Here is a 24887-nt window from a genome sequence, read left to right as displayed (position 1 = left end):
GGGGTAGAACCATTGTTCGTAAGCTTCATGGACTGAGGACGGCATACACCAATGTAGGTGCCACAGATTGAGCCACCAGTGCCAAATGGTTCGAGCCATTTTGCAATGAAGGAAAAGGTAAGAAACATAATTCTTGGGATAGGTTGCACATGCTGCACCCTGCTGATGATGGGTCTATAATACCAAGGCGAGCCAACTTATCTTTGGTGTGCAACTTTTCTTGGAGGGCAAGCCACACAAAGATCTCAACTCGGTGCGGTACTAAGCCTTTCCACAGTCCCATGGAGTTTTGCTGAGGGCGATTGAGGTCATTTTTTGCTAGCTCAAAACTGAATGACTTAACCGAGAAGCTTCCTTTTTGTGTGGTGTCCATATGAGGGTGTCGGAGTCACCCATAGCAAGGTTGACACTCTTTAACATTTCCTGCAAATTTTGTAATTCCTGATTGTCATGGGGTCGAAGGGGCCTAGCCCATTTGAGAACCCATTTCCATTCAAGACCATCCCAAAAACAATTGGATGCAACAGTTGAATTTTTTAAGGCACTTATGAGAAACAGTCTTGGGAATATGGATTTGAGGGGGATGTTTCCAAGCCATACATCATGCCAAAATAGTGTGTCCCGCCCATCTCCTATTTTCTTACGGATTAGTTTTCTCAACATCACCTTTGTTCGGGGGTGCGAAATAAGGGTGTTGCATATGTTTCTCCAGGCACCCCCATTTTTTGGGATTTGGAGGTCCAGAGTTGAGAACAAAGGTCTGTATTTATACTTTTCATGAACTAACGAGCTCAAGAGTGAATGATTTTTAGTCAATAACCTCCACACCCATTTGGCCATTAAGGCCAAGTTTTTATGATGCAAATTTCCAATATTGAGACCGCCAAGGCATTTCGGAGCTTCGACCTTGTGCCACGCAATGGGTGGAAGTCGTTTCCTTTCTTAGTCATCTCCCCATAAAAAACTTCTTATCATCTCTATAACGCCCATGGGGGCAGGGAACAAAGACATATAGTAAAGTGGAAGGCTTGATAGGCATGCCTTGACAAGCGTTGCTCGACCCCCAAGGGACAATAGACTTCCTTTCCATGCTGCTAGCTTTTTCCTCATTCGATCAAGAATTGGTTCCCACATTTTGATACGGGACATATTACCCCCAATTGGTAGGCCTAGGTATTTGAATGGCAGGTAGTCTACTTTACATAGTAGTGTATTCGCCGTTTCTTGTAGCCATTGCTCATCCACATTTATCCCATATATAGAGCTCTTGTGAAAATTAATTTGCAGCCCGGACGATAATTGGAACAATACGAGGGTCCTCTTGATGTTCATTAGAGAATGTGCGTTGGCGGAGCAAAATATTAATGTATCATCAGCGTATTGTAGATGGGAAACCTTTGATCCGTTTCTACTGATTTCTACTCCGTCCCAAAGTTTATGAGACATGGCTTTTTGGAACAGCAAATTAAGAGGCTCCACAGCAAGGTTGAAAAGGAAAGGTGAGAGAGGATCACCTTGCCTAAGGCCTCGTTGGAGTTTGAATGTGTCTGTTGGTGATCCATTGATAAGAACCGATGCTGCTGCCGTCATAGTACACGCCCTAATCCACTGGCGCCATTGGGGGGGGGAAGCTCATTTCCTCCAATACCCAGTCCAGATAACCCCACGAGATGCTATCAAAGGCTTTGTGAAAGTCCAACTTCAGTAGGACTGCTTCGGTTTTATTCCTTTTACAAGAGTCGATGACTTCACTTGCAATGAGTGCACCGTCTAAAATCTGGCGCCCCTTGATAAAACTTGACTGTTGAACGCCAATTAGGGAGTCGATGACCCTTTGAAGTCGGCGGGCAGCAGTTTTGAGATGATTTTGTACAAGCATCCGACCATACTTATTGGCCGATAGTCCTTGAATTCCATAGGGTTGTCGGATTTCGGTATAAGTGCGATGAATGCCGTGTTGCACCCACGAGGTAATCTGGATGTTTTCCAGAATTCTTGTACAAGTCCATACACGTCCGACTTGATCACCTCCGATGCGTTTTTGATAAATGTAAAGTTAAAGCCGTCTGGCCCAGGTGCTTTTGATGCATCACAAGACGCCACTTCTTGGTCTATTTCCTTATGAGAGAACCTTTCTACCAGGCCCGTAGCTTGTGATTGATTCAGAGTGTTAAAGGCAAGGCCTTGGAAAGTCGGCCTGTGATGATGATCTTCGTGAAAAATCTTTTTGTAAAAGTTTACGGCTTCTTGTTTTATTTTTGAGGGATCATCAGTGGCTTCCCCCCCTACTGCAATTTTATCAATTTGATTCTTTCTCTTTCTCATGGTTGCAACTGTATGGAAGTACCTTGTGTTTCTATCTCCTTCTTTGAGCCATTTTAATCTAGAGTTCTGAGCCCAATATGATTCTTTCTTTCTTAGCCAGCCCCACAGTTCCGTTTGGGCCGACTTTCTGTCGAGGACTTCAGAGTTGCTGAGAGCCCCTTCATTGGCCCGATTATCAGTGGCTTGTATTTTGTCCTCCAGGGACTTAATGTGCTCATCTATTTTACCAAATTCAGCTTTGTTCCAAGTGCGCATGTTACCTCTGACTACTTTCAATTTCTCAGCTATCGGCAAGTTTAGTGAGGTACTCCACGAGTCTTTGATGACCTTGGAGCAGCTTGGATGGGACAACCAACAATTGAGGAACCTAAAAGGTCTAGGTCCCCAGTTTTTATCTCGTGATTGGACCAGTAGTGGGCAATGATCAGATATTGTCCGCTTGAGTAGAGAAACTTTCAGTGAGGGGTAGGTCGTGATCCATTCAGGCCTTATGAACAATCTGTCGAGTTTTCTCTTTGAGTGTCCTCGGAACCACGTGTATTTACCGTTTGAGGCCGGTATTTCAAAGACCTGCATCTCCTGCAAAAAGAGATCGAATTGTTGTGATCCAGTGCCAGATATGCGCTGACTGCCCCTGTCACTCGAATCTAGAACCTCATTGTAGTCCCCTATTAGAAGGTATGGAATATTGGAGGAGTTTTGAAAGCTGATTATACACTGCCAAACTGTTTCTTGTCTGAGATTGTACAAGGGTTGTATGTGTTGATGAGGGTACACTTGAAGTGATTGGTTTGAAATTCCCCAGTGATGGCAATCCAGTGCTTTTCACATACTGTCGATTCCACCTTAAACATGTCCGAGTTCTATAGTGATATTAGTCCTCCAGACGTCCCTTGAGACGGGCTTGAAGCCCACTTTACACATGAATCCTTCCAGAAGGAGTTTACAAGCTTTGAGTTAACTGCTTCATACTTGGTTTCTTGGATAAAAACAAATTGAGGGAAATGTTGGTTTATCAGACTTCGAACCTTGCCTCTCTTTACCTTGCCACATAGGCCTCGAATGTTCCATGAAATTATTATCATAAAGACTGTTTAGTGATTCATGGAAGAGTGGGCAGCATTACTGGGCCGAAATCTAGTCCTCCTGTTGCCTCCTTAGGATTAGGTTAATTCGGCCTTGTAGTTCAGAAATTGGGCCGTCAAAACTTTAGGCCCAGTTGCTTTGCCAGTTTTAACACATTGTCTGCCGTCATGGCAATTGAAGAGTGATTTGGTTGAGCGGATAGAGTGAGGGGTGAAGAGGTATAGATGGATTTGGTGTTTGACATGGGTGGTTTTTGGGATCTATGTTTGACTTTTCTGGCTCTTTTGAGGGTATGGGCTTGCTTGATGTTTTGTGGGATGTCATCTTCAAAGCATGGGGGAAAAAAAGGCCCAGATGAGATGGAGGAGGAGGAGGTGTGGTTTTTGGGTCTATTGAGTGGCCCAAATCTATTGGAGATTGAAATGGGTGAGAGTGAGGAGTTTTGCATTGGGCTTATTGGTGGAGAGGGCCCATGCGGGGAGTGGGATTGGAGAGGGTGTTTGTGGGTAATAGGTTCAGTCATTGGGTTCATGGGGGATGGTGCATCAGTGATTTTGGGTTTGGAGTGGGGTTTCGAGGTGGTTGGAGTGCAGTTCCCCGTATCTAGGTTCGCCGTATTTGTGGCCACTTCAGTAACGTCCAACTCATTGATGACAGGTGAATTAATGTGGACATCTTGGGACTTGTGGGAATATGGAGGAGTTTTGACTGGTGATGTTTTGGGCTGCAGTGAGACACACGCGTCATCTTCGTCACCCGATGCAGGACGGATTGGTTGTTGCAGGTGTTGGCAACTGTTTTTTGGATACTGGCTTTCTTCAAATATGCCCAGTTTATGGGAATTCTCCCCAATTTCCATAAGAAGCTTACAGTTGATGGAGAATAGGCAATCAGTGAAGATTATGACTTTTGCACAGTCAAAACTAGAATAATCCACCGAAAGTACTCTGCCAAAAACACATCCTATTTTAAAGAAATTATCATACCCCCATGCTCTTAAGGGAACACCATAGATTTTCAGGATGGTTTCTCTCCATTTTGAGGCACACCCTTGGTTTACATTTCGGATGTCCATGAACCATCTTTTTAACCATTCGCATTCAATCATAGCCTCTTTGTCTTGCAGGGTTTCAAAAGTGATTAGGTGCAACATTCCTCCCATGGGCTTAATTGTCAAGCAGGAAACACCCTCTGCTAAGATATGCTCCAGGATATTGTTTGAGGAGAGGGACGAGTTGGCGGTGGCTATAACACTTCTCCGGAAAAGTTCGTCGTTCTTGTCACATAATGAGCCTTTGATAGAGATCAGTACATCATCCTCCTCCTCCAATGTTTTTACCTCCAAATTGTCTCTGGTTTTTTCTGTATCCTCGCCCAGAATACGAGAGCTCATTCTTCTCATGATACATGGTTCAAATTTATAACAGTCTGGTTGAGGGTCAGGTTCATTGGGTGGGATTCTTTGTGTTTGAGGTTTAGGTTTTGGGTTGGGAGTCACTTGATGTTGGTTTTGGTCAGTATGTTGGTTGTGGTTTAGTGCGGCCTCTTTGTAGGATCTGGAGTCCCTGGCAGAGGAGGAGTATGTTTTGCCTTTAGGAATCTGGTAATTGGGGGTTGCCTGAGTGTGGGGTTTTGGTAAGGGGTACGGTGGGTTTCTTTTGGGTTTGTCTTGCTTTGCAGGATAAATTCGCATGCGAAATGTTCCGAGTTTTCTGCCATCCTCGTCGATTAGCGCTTTGTTCATCGAGGATACATTTTTGAATTTAACAAAAGCATACCTGTGCTGTTTGTAAGCACGGAGATTCTCAGGTATGGAGATGTTCTCGATGTCTCCGTATCGACGGAAGATGGAGGCAAGGTCATGGTGGTTGATGCTAGACGGCAGGAAATCAATGAAACAGGTTTTTATGGCTGGTGGTGGGTGGTGTTTTGGTTTCCTTCGGTTTACAGTTTCCCATTGTTGATTATTTCTCTCTCTAGGATTTCTCTCTCTCTCTCTCTCTCCATTTCTACTTTCTCCTATTTACCTTTTATTTCTTATGGATTATATTAGAATAATAAAAATAATTCTAACATTAGGAAAACCATGAATTAAACAAGATATCATAAGTCTCATAAGCATCAACACTATAAAAATACCATGCATGTATCTTATTAAATGAAGCACTTATTCCATTAGAAAAATAAATTCAAAGAATTGTAAGATGATCTAATTGAAAAATTACTTGGCATGATAAATTACGGAATGTACATGTGTAGTTGATGAACTTAATAAATATTTTCATTCACTATTATAGACTACATGTATTTTAGTCAAATATTGAATTGAAAAAGAATTTCGAATTATAATTATTCAAAGTAGCAACCGGGACATCGCCCGGGCCACACACTAGTTATCCATTCCCTCGGATGTCCTTAAAATAGAACACTAATACACAATATTTCTCATTAATAATTCAAATCAATCCTTGCTAAATTCACTACTCATTTTGCCAAACGTCTTCCTTCATTTAAACATTTTCCAACAGTACTCTCATTCGCTAAACTAATTCATATCCCCATAACTCAATTCATCGCATATGACCAACATGGCATTACAACTCAAAATTTTCAACACTAGTCCTTGATAACCCTACATTCCATTAATTTGGATTCTAAATCCTTCAATCTAAAATCACCAACTCCAAACGAATCATTCCCAAAACCATTCATAATTCCTTGACTCATAACCAATACAATATACAATTTCATATGTCATGATATGAGGATCATAGCAAACCCAAAATCCACGTACACCATTTACAACTTTTCACTCAATTGCTCTTTATTCATTTTTTTTTTCTTACACCCACCCACCATTTTTATACATTCCTCTTACTTTATCCATATCCACCCACCTTTAGTTTACACATTCTTCTTCTTTTATCTTAATATTTGTGCAAATAGTAACTGTAAAGATTATTTTGAAATAGAGATATTAGATTACATTATATATGATTGATTATGATGGGACAATTTTTATTTAAACGGAAAAATATACTTATAAAACATAAATAAATTTTACTTATATCCGGGTAATTTTAAGTATTTTAGGATAACTTTATATTCTCTTTACAATATTTATTGTTCAAAATGTCTAATAAAGAATGGCAAATTTGCTAAAAAATACCTTTTATAATCCAAATTTTGCGAGAAAGGACCTTATATAATTTTTTTTGTGAAATCACACCTTAATGTAAATTTTCTTGCGAGAAAGAATCTTATATAATTAATTTTTGTGAAATCACATCTTAATGTAATTTTTTTTGCGAAAGACAACCAAAAGTAAGTTTTCGGCATTTACTGAGCTTTTCCGACCATTGACTTGCACGTGAGAAGCACGTGTAACTTTATTTGCTAACCACACCTAATTTTCCTCCAAAATGCTAAGCTTTAAAACCTAATGTTGAAAAAAAAATCGAAATAAAATCAAGTTTGAAAATTCAAGACTCGGGAAAATCAGTGACTTTAACCAACTTAAACCACACGTATTGCTCACGTGCAAGTTAATGGCCGGAAAAACTCAATCAATGCTGAAAACTTCTCTAGGTCCTTTATCGCAAATAAAATTACATTAAGGTGTGATTTCACAAAAAGAATTATATAAGGTTCTTTCTCGCAAAATTTGAGTTATAAGAGGTACTTTTTTATAAATGTTTTCTTACAAATATTTCCGCACATTATAAAACGATTAGAAACCTAAGATCATCTTCAAGGGGGCCCGAATGAAAAAATAAATGTTGCCAGAAATGAGCATCACATTAGATGAGTTATTAAATTTTAGAAAGTTTTGTGAAGTTGTCAAATTTGATAACTTTAGTCAAAGGGTTTTTTTCCTTAAAAAAGGAAAGTTGTGATAAAATTAAATCATTAATATTAATGGTTTATCCAACAATAAATAAGAAGTATTTTTTAAACAGTCCCATCGCCATTAGATATCGCCATACCGAGGTATCAAATAAGACTCAAAATGAAATACTTCGTAGTAATTAGATCTCACCACTTGACAACAAAAGTACTTATGTAAGGTTTATGAGCTGCAAATAAGGCTCACCATTTGCGATGCTCTAAAAACTCGAGATAAAATGAAAATTTTGGATATCATGGATAATTACTATCTCCATTCCTAAAGGTTTTACGTTTTGAAATATGTGTAAAATATGAAAACTACGGAATATGACCGTAAATATCATTAACATATAAATCAAAATATTTTCATATGAGATGTTGTTAGACTCATTTCGATATACTTCATCTGTTTTAAAAGAGTTGTAACACTTTGACTAGCCCGTTTGTCAAGATATAACTTTGACCGTAATTATCTCTAATAATATTTTTCTAAAAAAAAAATTTTAACATAATATTATTTAAGTATATATTGAAGTCAATTCAACGACACTTTACTTGATAATTACATTTTCTTTTAATTATTAAATTAGTTAAAATACTTGGTCAAAGTTGTTGTATGAATAGTGGCAAAACTAAAACGGTTGCATTCTTTATGAAACGGAGGAAATATGTACTTTTAAGATATCCTATTTAAAAATATTTCATATACGAAATTGAATATATTATAATCCTTGCAAATAGTAAGATTAAACAACTACTTCCTCTGTTTCTTATTAGATGACATAATTAGGTGGACACTTCACACAAGCTCTTTTGACTTCCTTTTATGATTTTTACTTTAAAAAAATATAGTCGTGTGAATCTTATCAAATTCGTCTCAATAAATATTTTTTAAATATCAATTTTTTCAATTTTTCTTATCCATAATTGAAGATATTATGTTTAAAATCGTGCATCGATAAAGGTGCCTAAATAATTGTGTAATCTAAAAAAGAACGGAGAAGTATTATAAACAAATGTATATTGATCGGATTATGACGTATACGATAACCAACCATAGTATTCCCCGTCTGAGATACTTACCTCATTTTTTTAAAAATGGTACGTCGTATGTAGGTAGTACTTTATGTTATTGACATGTCTTACTATGACAATATTTGCCCACTATGAAATACATGTACAATCAAGGTTGTCAGGATCGGGTCGGGATCCCACTTTGAATCGTATAGGGAGGTAGGATCGGATTGATATAATTGGGTCGTAGGATCGTAAGATCCTACCAATTTGCAATCCCACTTGCATGGACCCGGTCCACGCTATAATTAGCATGGACCAGGGTATTTTTGTAAATTAGCAGTGGTGGATCAGGAATATTTCACGTGACCTAATCCACCTCCTTCCCCTTCTTTCTCTCCCTTCCCACCACACCACCCCTTCCATTTTCTCTCTCCTCCCTTTCTCAATGGATTTCGAAGAGCACTAGTCTATCTACAACGACGATTTCATGATGATTATGATGACAATGAGCCTCTCAATGGTGGTGATTCCGAATCTTCTTCCGACGAAAATTCTACCATCGTCGGAGAGGGCAGTCGGATGTTGCGACAAGGTTGTCTATGAGGTTGGTTGAATCGTTTTTTCGTGTATAAAAATCACTGCGAAAGGGAAACCGGATGTTGCGTCAAGGTTGTTTCTAAGGAAGTTGAAGCTTGAGTTGGATTTTAGTGGATAGTAATCCTTATGGGATGAAGAAAACCCAGAAAAATATGATACTCGAGCAAGACCATTTTCATTTACAAACAACTACGAAGTAATTATTTAATGGTGGAAGTCCAAGTACTCGACACAAGCTAACCTTAATTCTCCTCAAAATCAGTTTAGTTCTCATAATGATTCTTGCTTTAACTAGATCATTTTGGTGGACAATCTCAATTACTATTTCATCAACTATTTAATTGCTTAATTATGTATACACAAAGATATTTTATATATCGCATAGAAATAGTTACTTGTTTTATATCATATAGTAACTCTTTATATTATATAGTTACTATTATATATCATATAGTTAACGCTATCAGATAGAGTAATTACATATATAAAAAATAAGAGTGATTATATATTCATTTTTACATACAAAAAGAGTAAATTATAGAAACTATGTTTTCAGAATAGTAACTATGAAAAAAAAAATATAACCATTTCGATACGAATAACTATTCTATTCAAAGAGTAACTATAGAAAAGTAATTTTAACTGTAGAACAATTACTATATTATAAAATAAACAATATGATATAGATGCTTTAAAGGTCATATAGTAACTATATCTTCATAATAATAACTATGAAAAAAAATATGGTCATTTAGATAAAAATAACTATTTTATCCAAAGAGTAACTATATGTTATGTAACGTAGCTATATCTTCATAATAGTAACTATGAAAAAATAATAATATAGGCATTTCGATAAGAATAACTAGTCTATCCAAAGAGTGTATCATATAGAAAAGTAATTTTAACCGTAGAACAATTACTACGTAATAATAAAATAAAATAATATAATATAAAAAATTAGAAACTGTATGTTCTGTATAGTATCTAGCTATATCTTCATAATAATAACTATAAAAACAAATATAGTCATTTCAATAAGAATAATTATTCTATCCTAAGAGTAACTATATCATATAGAAAAGTAATTTTAACTGTAGAACAATTACTACGAAGTATATTATAAAATAAACAATATAATATAAAAAAATTAGAAACTATATGTTCTGTAAAGTAACTATATCTCCATAATAATAACTATGAAAAAAATAATAATATATTCATTTCGATAAGAATAACTATTTTACCTAAAGAGTAACTATATGTTCTGCAACGTAACTATGTATTCATAATAGTAACTATGAAAAAATAATAATATAGTCATTTCGATAAGAATAACTATTCTATTCAAAGAGTAACTATATCATATAAAAAGTTATTTTAACTGTAGAACAGTTACTACGAAGTATATTATAAAATAAACAATATAATATAAAAAATTAGAAAATATATGTTCTGTAAAGTAACTATATCTTCATAATTGTAACTATGAAAAAAATATAGCCATTTCGATAAGAATAATTATTCAATCCAAAGAGTAACTATATCATATAAAAAATAACTATAGAACAATTACTATATTATAAGATAAACAATATGATATTGATTCTTTAGAGGTAATATAGTAACTTTTTCTATTATATAGTTACTATTATATATCATATAGTTACTAAATAAAAAAGAGGAAGTATATCAAAAGTAAGAGTAATTATAACTCTTGAACAATAATTAAGAAAAACATTAACTACATAGTTGTTTTAAGTTATGACATTCTAATTATTTGCATCTATTAAATAAATCACATTAAACTCAAATGATTTTTGAACTAAAAAATATATTAATCGCCACTTCCACGCACATCCTTCCTTCCTCTACCACGTCCTTGGTTTTCATTGTTGTCAGGATTTTCTTCTTCTTCTCCTACTTTTGTTTTCCTTGCAGAAGTTATTCTTTGCACGACTTCAATTATGGATGCATCATCTTTGTATTTCTGAATCAATAGCATATACACTAAGTTAATAATTTAACATTTAAATATGAAAAAAGTAATATAGTAACTATTTTAAACATATAGTTTATACATCATATAGTAACTCTTAGATTTAATGATGGTAAGATACTCGCAAAACTGCAGATATAGTTATTGTTATAGTCATATAGTTACTGTCATAATAATATAGTCACTCTTATTATTAATAACACAGAGAACAAAAAATTATGAATATAAAAAGAACATAATAATAACAAATCATGATAAACTAAACATAGTACCTATTTCAAATATATAGTAACTATATAAACCATATAGTAACTATATAAAACATATAGTGAATATTATTATAATATAGTAACTATTGTACACATATAGTAACCATTATAATCATATAGTCACTATCTAAGAAGCGAACAAAAACATACTCTAAATAACATAGTACATAATGTAATCGTATAGTAACTATTATTTATCAAAAAGTCACTATAAACTGTTCATAACATAATAACTATCTTAAACACATAGTTACTGTTTTAAACTTATAATAACTTTCTAAAAAATATAGTGACTATTTTAAACACATAGTTACTGTTTTAAAGTTATAGTAACTTTAAAAAAAATATAGTTACTCTAAAAACTACTACTAACATAAACACAACGAACATTCCAGTGACTATTAAAAACACTATTTCGCAACATAAATTAAAGGTGACTATATCATTTATATACTAACTATGTGAAACACTAACCCTAATTTCAACAAAACAACAAACATTTCAAATCACTCAACAAAATAATAACTATTGTACACATATAGTAACTGTTGTACACATATAGTAACCATTAAAATAATATAGTAACTATTGTACGCATATAGTAACCATTAAAATTACATAGTACCTCTTTAAACCATATAGTTACTGTATTACTCATATAGTTACAATTTAAAATCGTGAAGTCACTGATCGAATTCGCGAAGTTAAACGATATTTCGGTAAAACACAAACATTAATTTCTTCAAAACAACAAATATTTTCAATTTTAAATAAAAATAGACTTAAAATTCTTTAAAAAACAACAAACCGAGATGTGATCTCTAAAAATTCTTGCGAAGATTTGTAGGCGAGCGCAAATTCTTCGATTCGATTTCGGCAACGACGAACCTCCTTCTTGATCTACTACTTCCTCCAATTTTTCCTCATCTAATAGACCCAACTATAAGAATTATAAGATAATTACGAAGAAAATCGAACAAAACCTAGAAATTTTGGCTAAATTTTGAAAAGCATAGAGAGAAAATGAAGAGAGAGAAAATGAAAGAGAATGAACAGAATGTAGATCTGAAATTTTGAAAAATAAAAAAGTTTAAAACGTATATAAAGTAGGTTAGACACAAATCGCATTGAAACTCTACAAAACACATAGTAACTCTTTAAAACACATAGTTACTGTTATACGCATATAGTTACTATTTAAAATCACAAAATAACTGTCACGTGACAGTTACATATGTTGCCCATACAAATTACTCCGTTGCCCTGGTCCACGCTAAATTAGCATGGACCAGGTTTATATTAGTGTAAATAACCAATTTGATAAATTAAGTAACGAAAATGATACGTCAAATAAAAAAAATGTTAAAATACATATGTAACTCATGTTTTTCTCTTAACTTTGTATTTATTGGAGTCTTAAAATTCAAAGATATTTAATTAACTCTAAATGAAAGTTCCTATAAAAACACAAAATGAAATCTTAACAGACTTTGAGATAATAAAGGATTTTATTTTTTTCTTTACCTAAATACACTATAGACTTATAGAGTACCGTACTCTACATACTAATGGGACAATGACAACTCAAAAGAAAAAAGTAGTTTTAATTTAAATAATAAAAAAAAGTATATATATTTCCAAAAACAAATTAAGTGAAACAAAAGAGCAGTATATTACTCTGCCTAAAAAATGTTATATACCACTGCAAGAATTTGTATCTTTAACGACAACCTAATTACGACGGGTTAAAAATCCCGTCGTAAAAGCCTTTTGCGACGGGGTTAACAACCAAACAATGACGGGAATAACCGTCGCAAATGTCTTTTACGACGGATTTACGATGGATTTACGACGGGATTTCTATTAACGACGGCCCCCTTTTATGACGGGTTCGCGACAGGAAATCCCGTCGTTAATCAACGATTATTGGCCTTTCGCGACGGGATTTCCCGTCGTTAATAGTACAATTTCTTGTAGTGTACGGAGGAGGTTGTCTAGGCCGTTGGCCACTAGCGACAAAATCATCCATACCCACCCCCCAAAAAAAAAGTTGGAAAACATGTTCACCCTTAAATAAATGTGTAGAAGTGTTGCTAACTTGTTATATACTGTCAACGGTAATATAAGTATTGTCATTGTTGTATATATATTGTCGTTGTTGTATTAAAATACTGTCATAATCACCAAACAAAAAGGAAATGAAATGAAATAGAAAAAGTAAAGGGACCACTTAAATGAATGGATAAAAGTGTTACATATTAAATGAATGGGTAAAAGTATGTTTACAAAGCGTTATATAAGTAGTGTCATCATTTTCATAAATACAGTCATTGTTGTATTGAAATAATGTCATTGTTATATTAATTACTGTAATTTTTATCCATACTTTGTACTTTGTTTGACTTTTCAACACATTGAGTGAAAATAACATTTTACCTTTGGGCATAGATGATTTTGTACCAGCGGCCTAGACAACCTCGTATACCGAGTACTCATAGTGTGGCACGATAATAAATACCTAGTATTTAAAAAGCATAACCATCACCATTTCAATGACACATAAGCAATACTATTTTGATGACACGTGTCTCAATCTTATTAATCTTTCTATTTACTTTTTGTTATAAAAAAATAATGGTCATTCATTATTCTACTATATTGTCATTAGTTATTACGTAGTATACTACTAATCTCCGTCTCTTTAATTTACTAGAATTGTACTGCATCCATCCCATATTTATAGTGTGATTTGACTAAAAACACAAGTTTTAAGAAAAGTGTAATATAGTACACGGAAAATTAGAATATAGTACATTGATAATTGATTTGTATGAGAAAGTGAAATATAATACATGGATAAGTTGTGTTGGATTTTCAGTGCATTTTTAATTAATATAGTACATGAGAAAGTGGAAAACTTAATGGCCAGAAATAGAAACATGATTATAATTTTGGGACGTTTAACATAGAATCAGGACTACAAAAACGGGACGGAGGGATTACCAAAAATTAGGATCGACACTCAACTTGATTATGCTTAAACTACCGTCCCCTACTTCATCTTCCTCATTCTTCACCTTCCCATTAACTTTCCAAGCTTAATTATTTTCAATGTCAATTTAATTCAATCTCCACATCTTCTCCCCTTCTCATGTAGCTAATTAAAAATTTAACCTCGCTAATAAACTTTTTGACTGACCCGTTTTGAAACGTAGGAGATTAGGGTGCTTTAATTCAACATTTTGATTGTTTATTTTCATGCATGCAATTCAAGCTGTAATACCACCTCCCCTCCTCTATCTCTCTCTAAGCACATTGTTCTTGGTTTTTCTTAAGCACATTGGAAGTATTTTTTTTTCTTGCTTAATTAGTTGCAATTCATTTCGCAGAGAAGGATAATCTTATAATGTATGGTTTCTATGCAAATGATTAAAGGTGGGTAAATCGTGATCGACATTTTGAGACTTTTAGGTGGGTTTTATTGATAGATTTTTGTTGTTAGGGGAACTTACAATTATTTTTAGTTCTCCTATAAGAAAAGTTTTGTTAGTATAGTTCAATAGTTAGACTTTGTTAAGTCTTTCCCTTAATTGGATTATTGGATAACATGATTATAATCGTAAACTATAACAGTTGCAAATTCGTTTAATTTGGTCTTTGTACAAATGATATGTTATTGGTGGTAATAAGTGATTTAAAGTGGGTCTAACTTTACAGGGAAGATAAACATAAGCAGAAAAATATAATGATTAAAAAGACAAGACTTCATATGTTAAAGTTTTAATTATTGTCATTTGGTTTAAACACCTTCTAACACCTACTTAAGAACAACATAACTTCTAAATTCGATTACCCGACCAACATATAACCAGCCCGTTCGTCGAACGGTCCCAAAAACTAGTTGATATTAAAAGTTAGGTACCCATTAATATATAGATAGCTATGCACCCATCTATGCGTGCATATGCAATTAAACGACCGTGTTTCTGGGAAAAAAATCACATGCCTATTCTATATAAAATACCCATTTTCTCTCTCCTCTAACCTCTCACCATTTTTTGAATCATCAAAAACCTCTCACTCTCTCTCCTCCATTGATGTCTCTCCTTCTCTCTCCTTCCAAACAATCCAGCCTCCTCCCCTCCACTTTTCGTCGCCGCCGTCGATTTTCTCTAGCTACGACCACACAGTCGCGCCACCTCCCAAGCGAGCCATCGCCTTCTCCGCCACTGGCGCTAACGCCTTCTCCGAACATCGACGAACGCTTCTCCGAACGTCGTCGCTAACGCCGAAGAAATCTGGTATTATTTCTTTTCATTTTCATTTTTGTTTGTGTTTTTCTTTAGTTTAATTGCGTTTAAGTGTTAATATACAAAATATATTAGTTCGAAATTAGTTATTTCGTCCATTTTTATTTAGATCTGAATGTTTTTTTTGATTCCTTTAGATGGAGTAGTTCAATTAGTTGCGGTAAACTGGTATAATTTTTAATGTTTCAATTCTACTTTTTAACTTATTTTCTTTGATTGATTAAATTTCAGTTTCAGCAAAAATTATAATAGGAATTTCTGATTTCTGTAGATTAATTTTATTATTTGGATTTTGTTAGTTTCATTCTTCAATTCCAGTGAATTTTAGTGTTTCAGCCTTTCAGATCTATCACCTTGCATGTTTAATTTATAAAGTTCGATGTTCAGAATTGTAGAATGAACTACACATGGTAACTTGATAATGTTGTTGTTGTTAGTATATTGTGGTTAGGATTGTCGTTCTTGGTGGTTGTGTTAGTTATTTCTGAATATTAATTCTGAATTTGTTATGTTCAGTTTATAATTTATCATGTTCAACTTATAAAAGACGATGTTCACAAATAATAACACTTTTGTGTGATGTTCATTTTCTCAAGTCTCATGTTCAACTTATAAAAAATTATGTCCAACTAAATTTAACTTATATAACTTATAAAGAATTATGTACAAAATCATGTCCAACTAAATTTAACATATAAAACTAATACTACGTATATGTTAAATACGATTAGTTTACTAATATTAGTTCACTTTTTTTGTGAATACGATTAGCTTACTTACTTTCCTCTTGAAATGCAGACCTAAAAATAGTTAGCCAACAGTTAAAGGCCTTGGAAATGATGAACTCTATGAAAGTAATCTAGCTTCTGTGTGTAAGTTGTAAAGGTATATATGTCAAATGTTCCTGATGTGTCTTTGAAATTTAATCATGTTCAGATTTTATAAGTAGATGTTCATTATTTTTAACGATCTGAAGTGGTGTTGTATAAAATTTGTCATGTTCAAATTGTAACAGTAGATGTTCAAATCAATATTGTTGATGAAATTAATAATAACAAGATATTCAGTTTCTCAAGTCTCATGTTCAACTTATAAAGAATTTTATTCTACTAAATTCAACTTATTAAACTGTGATATGTTTATAAATAAGAATACTTTTGCATGATGTTCAGTTTTTCAAGTCTCGTGTTCAACTTATAAAGAATCGTGTTCAACTAAATTCAACTTATTAAAGAAATTAGTGTGATTTGTATTGGAATTGAAATTTCAGGAGTTATAAAATTGTTGATGGCGTTTGCTTTGATAATATACACTGAGAATTTTGTGTAAGGTAGTGGATGAGTGTAAGGATACTTTGTTTTTGGGTGTTTTCCTCGTAAGATGAATATGCCACTAAAAAGGGATCCCCGTTTAGTTTATAATTTATCATGTTCAACTAAATTCAACCTATAAAACTATGATATGTTCAACTCGTTTGTGTGATGTTCAGTTTTTCAAGTCTTACGTTCAATTTATACAAAATTATGTTCAGCTAAATTTAACTTATAAAACTAATATATATTCTAACTTTTGTGTGATGTTCAATTCAGTTTCTCAAGTCTCATGTTCAATTTATAAAGAATTATGTACAGAGTCATGTTCAACTAAAATGCAAGCAACAACAGTAAAAAGAAGATGTCTGTTATTCTTTACTAAAATATCAAAAGTGGCGTTGTCTAAATATTGTCATGTTCAGTTTATAATTTTTCATGTTCAACTTATAAAATATAAAATTCAATTTATAAAAGATGATGTTCAGAAATAAGAACACTTTTGTGTGATGTTCAGTTTCTCAAGTCTCATGTTCAATTAAATTCAACTTATTAATTAAACTATGATATTTTCATAAATAAGAAAACTTTTGTGTGATGTTCAGTTTCTCAAATCTTATGTTCAACTTATACAGAATAATGTTCAATTAAAAACATTATGATTTTCCTGCAGGAAGAAAAAGATGCGACAACAAAAGAAGAAGACTGATTTAGAAATGGAAGATATGGTATTAAGAGAGGCTGTAAGAATTGAAGAAGAATTGAAGGCAGGAGCAACCAAAAAAGAATCTACAAATAAGTAAGAAAAAGAAAGAGAAAAGAGATCGTTGTAGCAAAAAAAGTGGAAGCCGAAAAGAAGGAAGCTGAAAAATTAGAAGCCTAGAAAGAGAAGAGACAACAACCACTTAAATAGAGGATGGAGATAGAAAATAAATGTCATGTCACTACTACAAAAGACGTGAAATCTCTACGCCATGACCTCGACGCTAGAGATTCAGCGTTAGCACCAAATTATGTTTTGCGTGGTTTGTCGACGCTATCCACCGTCTACCAATTTTCTCGACCATAAAACGCGTAGACATTGTTGAAAATAATGCCACGTGACCTTTGCTAGTCTAGAAACCCGCTGCTTAGTTTGCCGCGTGTTAAAATTTTGGGGAAAATGGAAAACTTCCCAGTACTCTCAACCCTAACACTGTTAAGTTCTCATTTCTCTCTCCGCCTCCTTCATTCCTTGACGGTTCTCAAGAAAACCCCAAGGAAGTTCATCAAATTTAAGCTCTTCACGCTTTTTTGGAATCGAATTTGCAAGCCACTTTAGGTAACCTCTTCCATCTAAAGTCCAGATTTTTATGAAACTTTTGGGTAATTGTTTTACATTTTAATGTTTTTCTTATTAGCATCTGACTTTACAAGTCTCTGATCTAGCCTGTTTTCTTGGATTTTAATATTGAGATTTTTTTTGTTTTGTGAATTTATTCCGGATTAAAACTTATGGGCGTTTCTACTGGATATGTCTCTGTTTCTCCTACAGTGAACAATTTTTTTTTGTGAATTACAGTTATGGCACTCGTAAGGAACATATTCACTAATTAAAAAAATAATTATGTTGTTGTTAAACCTAAATTAAGGTCCATTTTTGTGTTTCTTATACTAAAGGTTTGTATGTTAATCAGTGGATATTGCTTGCTTGAATGCACAAAGATTTTTGGGGTATTTTTAATTTATTTCTTTGTATTATCCCCCCACCCCTAAAGGCTTCATTATTTTGTTTACCAGGGGAAAAATTAGGATTATGAAAGTAAGTTAAGTTTTGTGCTAGAACTTATTGATACTTGTATGAGACTATGGTAATCTTGGTTAAACATATGTTATATATAAATATCTACTCATGTCTCTTTTCTGCACAAATTTGGGAATTGATTTTTTTCCCTTCATTATTAACAATCCATAAATTGATTAAATAATTTGGCTTTTCATCTATGAAAACTTGTAGCAGTGCTCTGTTACATACAACTTTTGGTGCATCATTATAGAATTTGTAATATTTCAAGCCTTTTACTGGTTGTATATGTCTCATTGCCCAAATGTCTTGATTACATTGTTTTTGAAGAACAAGCGACAACATCTATAGATTTTGGAGGTTATATATATATAAGTATGTAATTATTTTACAAGTATTGATAGTAGCATAATGTTTCTGATAATGCAGATAGTGGACCTTATTGCAAAGGGAAATTAGTATGTGGTGGTCTGCTTTATGATTCTTCTGATTTTTCTTGTTAGGAGATTTTAGGTCAAGATCTGGTACATATTGTCTAAGTGGCAGTAAAAGCAAGTGCATACAGTTGGCTGTATATTGAAGAAAATTGCTAATATTGTTCTTCTAGATGGGAAGCTAATAAAAATATTACTTCAATTCTCTATTTATTTGAACTCAATTGAATTCTCAATTTGCTTCTCTATTTATAGTTTTTGTGACAATTTTTTCTTGAACATCAATCTTAAGGATTTAACCACATTAACTTATTTTTTCAGGGTGGGTTTGACATGGTTTGTAGTGGTAGAAACAAAACTAAAATTCCAGAGCAGGCAAGTAACTCCTCTTTCTTCGTTCTTCCAAATCTTTGTTGGCCTGTTGTTTCACTGTGAGTACTGGCTGTCCGCTTTTAATTTCAGTTCAAACAAGCAGAAGAGATAACATTAAAACTAAAGTTGTTATTGGTGAAGATGACCCATAACTCTAAAGTTTGTCCTCTTGCTGAGAACTTCAGGTAAGCAAAAACTTGGTAGTTGTGATGTATGCTATCCGTTGTGCAGGTAAGCAAAAACTTGTAGTTATTCAGGTAAGCCCAACTTTTGGTTGTCAGTTACAACAAATGTGTTTTCTATGCTATACTTTTGGGTCTCTGTCTCAAATTTAATTGTATCATGACATTGGCTACCAAAGACATTTGACAACGATCTAAAATGCAACGATATTTCAATGATTTTTGGTGTTTGATACTGCTTGCAAGGTGAGTTTAATAGGTGGTCACAACTACTTTTGTCATCAGAGGCCACTACTGTAATAGTTTTAATATCAGGCTACATTTATTCTTTTTAAGTTTGTCTGTTTGTATTATTTAGATGCTTTTCTTTAATTCAGGTGCACAATGCTTTTTTGTAGCTCTAGAGTAACTATATGGAACACCTAATCTTGAGTTATATTAAATGAATTTTGAGGTACTAAAAAACTCCAGTCTACAACGTTAGATATTGTTTGCAAGGGTCTGTGTTGGTGCTTGTTTTTTGGGTAGGTTCTTGAGAGTGTGTGTGAGAGGGTGTTGTCATTCTGTGCAGTGCTTTGCTGGCTATATAGGCACGAGTGCATTGACGTTTAGATCATTATAGGGGTGCGATGAGCTTGCTTTAAGTGAATACAGGACCAAGTTCTTTCATATTCACTCCTATAAAATGGGTGTTATCTCCACGCCTAGGGCTCGACACCTTCAGTATAACGTTATTTTAAGATTTGATTATCCGTTTTTCTCACTGTCCTTCGGTGTCCAATTAATTGTCCTCTAGTTCTGGTGACTCTATTTCTGTTATATTTTTCGTTTTATAGAAAGTACACCATTATTGTTCATAGTATTACTTATTTATTAGGTAAGCTATTCGTTTATCCATTTCATTCAAATAGCCGGGATTGAAATTGTTTGTACTCTCGTATGTTTATTTTTCTACTTATTAGGTCCTTAGATTCCATGGATGAGTGTTCAAGATTATGAACACAGACTCAAGTCTGTTTCCTCTATCCTCACTTATTACTTCGTAATTTCCCTTTTATGTTGAGCTTGGTCATAATTTTCCACCAGCCTCATAAGCTTAAGATGTTGACCAAAAAGATTAGAATATGTACTACATGTTTTAAGGATGGTGAATAAAATTGAGTGTATTACTTCTTAATGTGTTGTTTATGTGACTTCTGTTTGACGTTTCTTTTCTCAATTTACTGCAAGAATAATTTTCTTCTACATTTTCTCTAATATATTTCTTTTATTAGAAAAAAATAGAGGCTGCAAGTATAACTACTAGTACTCAACGATAAACTTTGGTTCATCTTGTTTACCTAATGGTATGACCTTTCATTTTTCATGCCATACTTCTATTTTGTGTCTTTATTCTATCTCTATTCTCCAGGTGTCTCTGGCCCTTCAGTATCCTCATGCCTGGATCCAAGTCCTCGATTTAAATTGTGACCGTTCTCATTCTTTGGCTACTGATTTTTAACACCCAGGTATGGTATATTAAACTTTATGCCCTTTGTGTATTTGTTACTTGTTTCTCTTATTTATTTTGGGACTAGCTTCAGTTCGACGTACTTTTTCTCCTTCTTTGTGTAATTTTAGCAGCAGTGTTATTGCCAGGTTGTTAAGAAGTTTCTAAGTGTTAATAGTCATAGTAGGAGAAATATATATGTGCTTTGGACTACAAAGCCTATCTTTGTGTGAATAATCATCGATTATTCCGAGAATCAATGTTTCTGTCAATTGCATTCCACATTTCTGGAAAGGAAATTTTTGGCAAGATTTTGTTAATTATCTTCTTTTTTTTATCAGTTTATTATCCCTGAAGTTTGAAATTATCGTTTGTAATTTTGGAACATGATTATTGTTATTCATTAATGTTAGTGGTGATCTAGTGAGGGTGGCAGAATGTGTCTTCAACTCTTGATAAGTTTTCAGTTTTTGCATACTAACGAAGGATGGAAGTTCAATATCTGTAGAATTTTAGAATGTTGTATTTCCTATGAATGGTGTAATCAAATCTCTGCTTGTTACAATCACATTTTGATAAATGGAAAGCAGAAGATGTAGAATGGTCCAATAAACTGAAAAATAGTATCAATAGTGTTTCTGAGTGTTCTTTGCGGTTAGGGGCGGACTTGTTTGGTTACTGCTTCTATTATATATTGCAATTTGTTGCTCTGGTGCTCTTTTTTGTGCTGCTATCCAATTTGTTGTTCTAGTGTTGTTTTCTGCTGCTATCCTAGTTGTTCATATAATTCTATGTCCGTCGTCCTTTTTCGGATAAGTTAAGAAAAATAGCTAACATGTTTATTGTCTGAGTGGTGTTTTTTTCTTTGTTACTCTGTTATTAACTTAAGCCTTATTTAGTATGCTTAACATGCTGTTTAGCTAACATGCTGTTTTTTTCTTTCTACAGAATGGGAAGCCTTTTTATGGCCAATTAACTCAATTTAGTATGCTTCTTTTGTAAATCTAAATGGATGCGTCCAGCCTGTGCCATACTGCCATGTATTGCACCATTATACACTCTCTCATTTAAAAAAAACTGAGTCATATACTGCCACGTTATGGAAACAAATTCATCTTATATGATGAATGGTGTCCAAACTGTAAACCTCATCCCATCATAATAGAAAGGTACTTTCACTAAATCAATTTGATTAATGTCCTTATCCGGAGCATATAGGAGGGTCACTGTCTTGCATAATCCTATATGATTGCATGCATGTAAGATACTACCATGGAGTTATGCAGTTCGATTATTCTTATCTAGTTATGCAGAGAACTATCATGGAGTTATGAAGTTTGATTATGCTTATGTAAGCTGCTACATTCAATTTGATTATGCTTATGCAGAAAACTATCATTGAGTTTGCATTTATTGTTTCATGGTTGTTTTGGTTGATTTCTTATGACCGGTGATTTTGATTTCCAACTCATTGTTTTGTTTTGTTTTCTTTGAAGATCGTCCAACATGATAAGGAGCAACACGCGAATGAAGGCCTGAACACTTGAGCTTCGTATAAGCTACTACGTACCACCATTAGATCCTAGTTTTTCTAGGCTTTAGTTCTTCGGTTTAGTAGATACATTTTGTATTTTTGATTATTAGTTAGTGACATTTAAGTACTATGGATGTTGGTTAGTACATTATCATGTACTATGGATTTTAACGTACTACTTCAAGATTTTTATAATTTAATTTTAATGTTACGTAAATCGAAGTTAAATTATTCAAAATTCGGGTTCGGTTGATCTTGTCTTAATTTTATGATGAATAAAGGTAATTTATATGCATATATGATAAACCAGCTTATATGATAAACATGGACGCTTTTTGTTGTCATGATATCGAGCTCAAGCAGATTTAATATTTCTGCCAACAGACATTCTAGACACTTTTAAGCGTCGAGAATATAAAATAGGTAACAGTCAGTAAGGCGGGAAAAATTATTATGGACACCTATTTGATATTCTAGACGCTTTGAAGCGTCGATATTGTCGACGCCAAACAAAAGTTGTAGGCGAAGAAAAGCGTCTCAATTGGCGACGAAAAATGGCGTCGAGAAAATCTCGACTTGTTTTTTCTCGACGCTTGAAGAAAGCGTCGGGTCCAAATTTCACGACGACGAATAGCGTCGAAAAATGGCTGAAAAGGCGTCGCTAAAATATTCATTAAATTACTTTAAATGTCCATTTGTTTATTCCTTATGTGTGCTTCCAGCTTACTAAAATAATGAGATGTTTTTTTCTGGAAAACATGTAAAATAAAAAAATTAAATTTATTATTTATTATTTATTTTTTTATTTTTTTTAAAAAAGAAACATAATAATGCACTAAAAAAAGAAGGTTGAAACTACTAAAACGAAGCATTGAAGCTCATATGCATGCAGAATTGCATGCATAGCTATGCAACCAAAAATTTGGGCAAGTTAGTTACGTGATAGCAAAAGTTAGGCACGATAATGGAGATCAAAAGTATCCCAAAAAGACAAATAAAATAAGGAGTATCTCAAAAAAAATATTTTACTCTTCTTCTTCGACTTTTCCCAATTTAAAAACCAAAGAGGAGAGTTAATGGAGAATCGGAGATGCTTAAAATAAATTCCATCACTGCTCCTCATAATTAAATTACATCCGTCGACTTTTCTTCTACTTAGACATGTACAATCTATTTGCCGTCAGATCTGCTTGAGAATTAAGAGTTCACCCATAAAATTGAACTTTTTTATAGGATCGTTAAAATCGTGAATGGGATCACAAACCCATACGATCCCATACGATCCCAAATGATCTCAAACGATCTTATTCCGTCCTACCTTCTTTGCGATTCCATGTGTGATCCGGATCGATTCGTCAAATCCGGATCACAGGATCGTACGATCGTACGATCCTGATCTTGATTCTACTAACAATGTGTACAATTGTACTAAAACTAAATTTTTTTGATGTAAATTATTATTGGAATTGTACCACGTAATGTATGTATATGTTCAAAATATTAATTATTTTCAAATAACTTTCACTTTGTTCATAATTAAAAATTGATTAATTATAGTTATGCATTAATGAAGTAAAAGTAAAAGTAAAAGTAAAAAGATTAAAAAATTGGGAGCGTAATTTTAAGTGATCATACTTTTCTTGTTATAAATTTATAATTAGAAGGAAAAACGCATAACTATTAATACTTGGTTTTTTACTTATACTATTCACACACTCTCTTTTATCAAAATTTTGTAATTTATACATAATTAATCATAGAGTCACGTAAAATCATATTAGATTCGTCTCGATATATATTTTCAATTTTTTTTATAATTGTAGCTAATGTGTAATGAAATATTAATGGCTAAAATTTGCATTGGCAAACGTAAAACATCAAATGGTGCAAGTAAAAAACGAGGACCATAAGTAATAATATAGAAATAATAGAAGAATGTAATGCATAAAAATATAATAATTTTTCGATTAGCTAAAGTATTATATGACCATTTCTAATAATACATAATTACAATTTAATAATCTAAACATAGTATATTTTTAAATATAGTAAATTAACATTGTTCTGAAGATGATTTGACTAACCATAAACGCTTAAATTAATTATAATCCACTTATTCTCCAAAAGTTAATCAACCCCAAAAAAAGTTAACCCATATAAAGAATTAAAAACACTTTATTTTTAGAAAAACGTCCACCACATTTTTAGCGTTGGATGCAATTGATGCGCTGCATCATTCTTTATTTTCTTTTTTGTTCTCACTATATAAACAAGTCTTCGTTCACCAATCTC

At 33.3% G+C, this 24887-nt stretch overlaps 1 long non-coding RNA gene across 4 annotated transcripts; it reads left to right on the top strand.

Annotated features, from left to right (window-relative positions):
• Positions 1-15305: 15305 nt before the first annotated feature.
• LOC110805878 (uncharacterized) lies at positions 15306-22812 on the top strand. Of its 4 annotated transcripts, XR_008920588.1 has the most exons (5): positions 15347-15482; positions 17475-18122; positions 19340-19575; positions 20984-21080; positions 22010-22812. It is a non-coding gene; the product is annotated as an uncharacterized lncRNA (long non-coding RNA). The 4 variants fall into 4 exon arrangements; XR_008920587.1 differs by having other exon boundaries at positions 15340-15482; positions 20984-22812; XR_008920586.1 differs by having other exon boundaries at positions 15468-15482; positions 19340-21080.
• The last annotated feature ends 2075 nt before the right edge of the window (positions 22813-24887 follow it).

This window comes from Spinacia oleracea, chromosome 5 (genome assembly GCF_020520425.1).
Source record: "Spinacia oleracea cultivar Varoflay chromosome 5, BTI_SOV_V1, whole genome shotgun sequence".
Lineage (NCBI taxonomy): Eukaryota > Viridiplantae > Streptophyta > Magnoliopsida > Caryophyllales > Amaranthaceae > Spinacia > Spinacia oleracea.
The sequence above is the reverse complement of the archived record's forward strand: the minus strand, read 5'-3'. Positions and strand labels throughout refer to the sequence as shown.